Source organism: Taudactylus pleione, unplaced genomic scaffold (genome assembly GCF_031769625.1).
Source record: "Taudactylus pleione unplaced genomic scaffold, aTauple2 ptg000006l, whole genome shotgun sequence".
Classification (NCBI taxonomy): Eukaryota; Metazoa; Chordata; class Amphibia; order Anura; family Myobatrachidae; genus Taudactylus; species Taudactylus pleione.
In genome coordinates this window covers 307,447-313,249 of record NW_028284409.1, presented here as the reverse complement: position 1 = coordinate 313,249, position 5,803 = coordinate 307,447, and positions in this window count along the sequence as shown.

Sequence of the window (5,803 nt, the reverse complement as noted above, 5' to 3'; positions counted from 1 at the left end):
AATGTAAGTTTACTTTTATCTAAGTTAACGGACCGTATATATGTTTTTATATGATATACCTAATTTGTTCAGTTAACATATAAACACCATATGCAAAATGCTTGGAATGATAATGTTGAATTTGTGTTAACATTAATTTACAACCATCTTACTAAAGTATAAGAACTTTTCAAATTGTATTTTGTGTTTCACTTTCCTGGAGGAGCAGTGGAGGAAAGAAGGACCAGATTATTCTGGTAAAATGTATATTCATTGTGTGAACCAATGTTACATGACACACCTATAATTCAACACTTAAATGAGGGATTTCCCAAGTAGGCCCATATTACTTACCTATACTTTGTCACACGCCGGCCTGGAGACCCCAGAATCAGACCCCGTCGCTTACCTGTGCGGGCGCTGACCCGCGCTGTCTTCCGGCTCCCGCGCTGTACGCTGTTGTCCTCTGGAGGGTCCCGCTGCTGTGCTGCTCCCACGCCGGCTCCTGCTCACCGCTGGTCCCCGCTGACTACCTCCAGGAAGCGCTGTCCTCCGGTCCATGGGCGTGGCCATCTTGGATTGCCCATGTGACCCCACTTCCACCAATGAGGAGCCTTCTCCTTCTCCCTCAGCCTGTCAGCTCCCAGTGTCCACTATAAAAGGATCCCCAATGCTCACACAAGTTGCCAGTGCAACTAGTTTCTTAGTTTAGCTAAGTAGCCTACCCACGGCTATCCAGCCGCTCCACGTAGCCTCTCAGCTACCAACGTATACACACGGCTATCCAGCCGCTCCACGTAGCCACTCAGCTACCAACGTCCACCCACGGCTATCCAGCCGCTCCACGTAGCCTCTCGGCTACCAACGTCTACACACGGCTATCCAGCCGCTCCACGTAGCCACTCAGCTACCAACGTCTACCCACGGCTATCCAGCCGCTCCACGTAGCCACTCAGCTGCCAACGTCTACCCATGGCTATCCAGCCGCTCCACGTAGCCTCTCAGCTACCAACATCTACCCACGGCTATCCAGCCGCTCCACGTAGCCACTCAGCTACCAACGTCTACCCACGGCTATCCAGCCGCTCCACGTAGCCACTCAGCTACCAACGTCTACCCACGGCTATCCGGCTGCTCCACGTAGCCACTCAGCTACCAACGTCTACCCACGGCTAACCAGCCGCGCCACATAGCCACTCAGCTACCAACGTCTACCCTAGGCTATCCAGCCGCTCCACGTAGCTTCCTAGCTATCTCGTTACTGCCGCATTCCTCAAACTCCTGTCAGTTCGCTGCACCCTCTCATGCGGAGAAACTTCATTAAGCCAAGCCTCCTCCAGCGAGCGTCTGCGCCAAATAATACAGATCCAAGGCCCAGTCCGGGAACACAGCTCCCAAATTCCACGTTTGTGACAGTTTGCACTGGCCAGATGGACTCGGCAAGTGGTCAAGGATCTGGGATAGAAGCCTCGCAGGATGTACTATCCCATCTGGAAAGACAGGAGACCTCTCAGGCTCAGCTGATCCAATTTATCCAAGATATGTCGTCACGCCTGGACAACATCCAGTCCTTACTGGCTCATCCCGCTCCCGCTGGCTCCCAAGCCGCCTCTCCTCCTGTGGTGTCACCTGCTCCTCCGGTTCTACCTCCTGCTCGTCTTCAGCTCTCCCCTCCGAGCAAGTTCGATGGCAACCCCAAATTATGCAGGGGTTTTTTAAATCAATGTGAAATCCAATTCGAGCTACAATCCGCCAACTTTCCGACGGCCAGAACCAGGGTGGCATATATCATCTCTCTACTCTCTGACCAAGCACTCGATTGGGTCTCGCCCCTTTGGGAGAAGTCGGATCCCCTGCTCTCCAACTACCCCGAATTTGTTGCTACATTTCGCAAAATCTTTGATGAACCCGGAAGAACCACCTCCGCATCAGCTGATATTCTACGCCTCCGTCAGGGCAGCAGGACCGTCGGCCAATACGTAGTCCAGTTCCAGACTCTGGCTTCAGAACTCAATTGGAACGAGGATGCCCTCATCGCTGCCTTCTGGAGTGGCCTTTCTGAAAGGCTCAAAGACGACCTGGCTTCCCGTGACCTTCCAACCAGTTTGGATGGGTTAATCTCCCTCTGCAACAAGGTGGATCTCCGTCACAGAGAGCGTGCCTTGGAAAGAGGCAGATTTGATCGTGGAAGGCCACGTCCAGTTTCCCGCTTACCCTCTCCTCCTCTGGGTGAAGAACCCATGCAGGTCAACCGCTCTCATTTATCGGCTGAGGAGCGTCAGAAAAGGCGGAGGCAGAACCTCTGTATGTACTGCGGATCTCCTCAACATTTAGTTAAAACTTGTCCCATTCATCCGGGAAACGCCTCCTCCTAACTTATGAAAGAGAGGTTAAGTTAGGAGTTGCCATTGAATCACAAAGGAAGTCTGATTCCACCATCCAGGCTCATTTAAAGTGTCCTCGAGGTTCCAAAGCTGTATTAGCTCTCCTGGATTCCGGAGCGGCAGAGAACTTTGTCATTACTGAATTTGTCCAGAAGCATCAAATCCCCATGGAAGCGTTGCCTCGAGTCATCACTTTAACCGCCATCGATGGTAGTCGCATTTCTAGTGGAACCATCACCCATCTAAAACACCACTTAAACTTACCATTGGGGTGCTCCATTCCGAACAACTATCCTTCCTAGTGATTCCCAAAGCCTCTCATTCTTTAGTCCTCGGATTACCCTGGCTACAGAGACATTCACCTCAAATCAATTGGACCACCATGCAAATAATCTCCTGGGGTTCCAATTGCTTCAAAGGTTGCCTTCAGTGGGTAATACCTATCAGATCTTCCGTTGTACGGGATTCTACAGGACTGCCCAAAGCCTACGATGGGTTTCAGGACGTCTTTTGCAAACAGAGCGCAGACCTGTTACCTCCCCATCGTGATTGGGACTGTCCCATAGATCTGATTCCCGGGAAGAATCCTCCTAGGGGCCGAACCTATCCTCTATCTCTCCCTGAGACTCAGGCCATGTCGGAGTACATTACGGAAAACTTAAATAAAGGCTTCATTCAACCTTCCACATCTCCAGCAGGGGCTGGATTTTTCTTCGTAAAAAAAAAAGATGGTGGCTTGCGCCCGTGTATTGACTACCGGGGTCTTAATGAAATAACTATTAAGAATCGCTACCCTCTTCCTCTCATTACAGAGTTATTTGATAGAGTCAAGGGAGCCACAGTTTTTTCCAAACTCGACCTAAGAGGAGCCTATAATTTAATTCGTATCCGTCCAGGCGATGAAAGGAAAACGGCCTTCAACACCAGGGATGGGCACTACGAGTATCTCGTTATGCCCTTCGGCCTCTGTAATGCTCCGGCCGTCTTCCAGTTTTTCGTCAATGAAATCTTCCGGGACCTCTTGTACAAGTGTGTGGTCGTTTACTTAGACGACATTTTGATTTTTTCTCAAGACCTCCAAACTCATCGAGACCAGGTCAAACAAGTCCTTCTGAGGTTGCGGTCCAATCAACTGTTTTGCAAATTAGAGAAGTGTCTGTTTGAGGTCTCAAGTGTACCATTCCTGGGATACATTATCTCCGGAACAGGCCTTCAAATGGATTCGTCAAAACTACAAGCCATTCTTGATTGGTCTCTTCCTTCTTCCTTAAAATCCATACAAAGATTCCTAGGATTTGCCAATTACTATCGCAAGTTTGTAAAAGGTTACTCGACTCTGGTAGCTCCGATTACAGCCCTCACCCGCAAGGGAGCAGATCCAACTATGTGGCCCGTCGAAGCTACCTCTGCATTTCAACTTCTTAAGCAAGCCTTCATCTCCGCTCCCATCTTAAAGCAACCAGACTCCACCCGGCCCTTTATCCTGGAGGTGGACGCATCCTCTGAAGGTGTCGGTGCAGTGCTTTCCCAGCGATTTAAAGATGAAAAACTTCATCCCTGTGGTTTCTTTTCCCGGAAGTTTTTGCCTGCAGAGAGGAACTACACCATTGGAGATCAAGAGTTACTCGCCATGAAACTAGCCCTCGAAGAATGGCGATATCTTCTAGAAGGAGCTCATTACCCCATTACCATTTTTACTGACCATAAGAACCTCCTTTATCTTAAATCTGCAAATTGCTTGAACCCTCGTCAAGCCCGGTGGGCAATGTTTTTCTCCAGATTTAATTTCAAAGTCTCCTATCGCCCCGGTTCACAAAACCTCAAAGCCGACGCACTCTCCCGTTCCATTACGAGCAACCCTGATCTACCCATGGAGCAGCCCCAACCAATCTTGAATTCCGCTTCCTTCGCCTCTACTCAACTATCTTCTATACCCCCGGTTGGGAAGACTTTCGTCGCTCCGGAACTCCGCAAGAGTTTACTGCATTGGGCTCATGCTTCCCGGTTCTCTGGTCACCTGGGTATGGATAAAACCCTAGAATTTATCCAGCGGTCCTATTGGTGGTCTTCGATGAAAAAGGACGTCAGGTCTTATGTGTCTTCATGCATCAAATGTGCCCAACACAAGATACCTCGGCGGGTTCCACACGGTCAACTCCAACCTCTTGCAATTCCATCTAAGCCATGGACTCACCTAGCTATGGATTTCATCTCTGATCTTCCTCCATCTCGGGGCCACAACACAATTTGGGTTATCGTGGATCGTTTTTCTAAAATGGCTCATTTCGTACCACTTACTGGGCTTCCGTCTGCACCTCTACTCGCCCAGAGCTTTATAAACGAGATCTTCAAGCTCCACGGCCTTCCTCAAGAGATCATCTCCGACAGGGGAGTACAGTTCGTAGCGAAGTTCTGGAGGTCACTCTGCTCAGCCCTTCAGGTAAAACTCAAATTTTCTACCGCTTATCATCCCCAGACCAACGGTCAGACCGAAAGGGTCAATCAAGACCTGGAACAGTTCCTGCGCACTTTTGTCTCCTCCTCCCAAGATGACTGGATTGAACTTCTTCCTTGGGCCGAATTTGCCCACAATAATCATTATCACACATCCACCAGATCAACTCCTTTTTTTACAGTTTTTGGTCAACATCCTCGAGTGCCAGATTTCCCTCTTCTTCCCACATTAGATGTGCCTGCGGCCAAAATGTCCCTTCAATGATTCTCCAACATCTGGGAAAAGGTTCGTTCCTCTCTGACTAAAACGTCAGCCCGGTACAGGAGATTTGCTGACCGCCAAAGACGAGCGATTCCAAATTTCCGACCTGGGGATATGGTCTGGCTCTCTACCCGAAACCTAAGACTCCGAGTACCCTCGATGAAATTTGCTCCACGATTCTTTGGTCCATTCCCAATCATCAAAGTCCTGAATCCTGTGGCTTACAAGTTAAAGCTTCCTCCATTTCTTCGCATTCCAAGTTCCTTCCATATTTCTCTTTTAAAACCACTAGTCTTAAACCGATTTCAGAAGGTCCTGCCTAAAGCTTCTAGTGTTCAAACACAGCAGGGAGAGGAGTTCGAAGTTGACAGAATCTTAGATTCCCGTTGTCGATACAACCGTCTTCAATACCTTATCGACTGGAAGAATTATGGTCCGGAGGAACGAATCTGGATAAATGCTTCCGATGTCCATGCACCCCGTCTGGTCAAAGCGTTCCATGTGAAATTTCCTCATAAACCAAGGAAGTGTCCGGTGGCCACTCTTGAAGAAGGGGGTACTGTCACATGCCGGCCTGGAGACCCCAGAATCAGACCCCGTCGCTTACCTGTGCGGGCGCTGACCCGCGCTGTCTTCCGGCTCCCGCTGCTGTGCTGCTCCCACGCCGGCTCCTGCTCACCGCTGACTACCTCCAGGAAGCGCTGTCCTCCGGTCCATGGGCGCG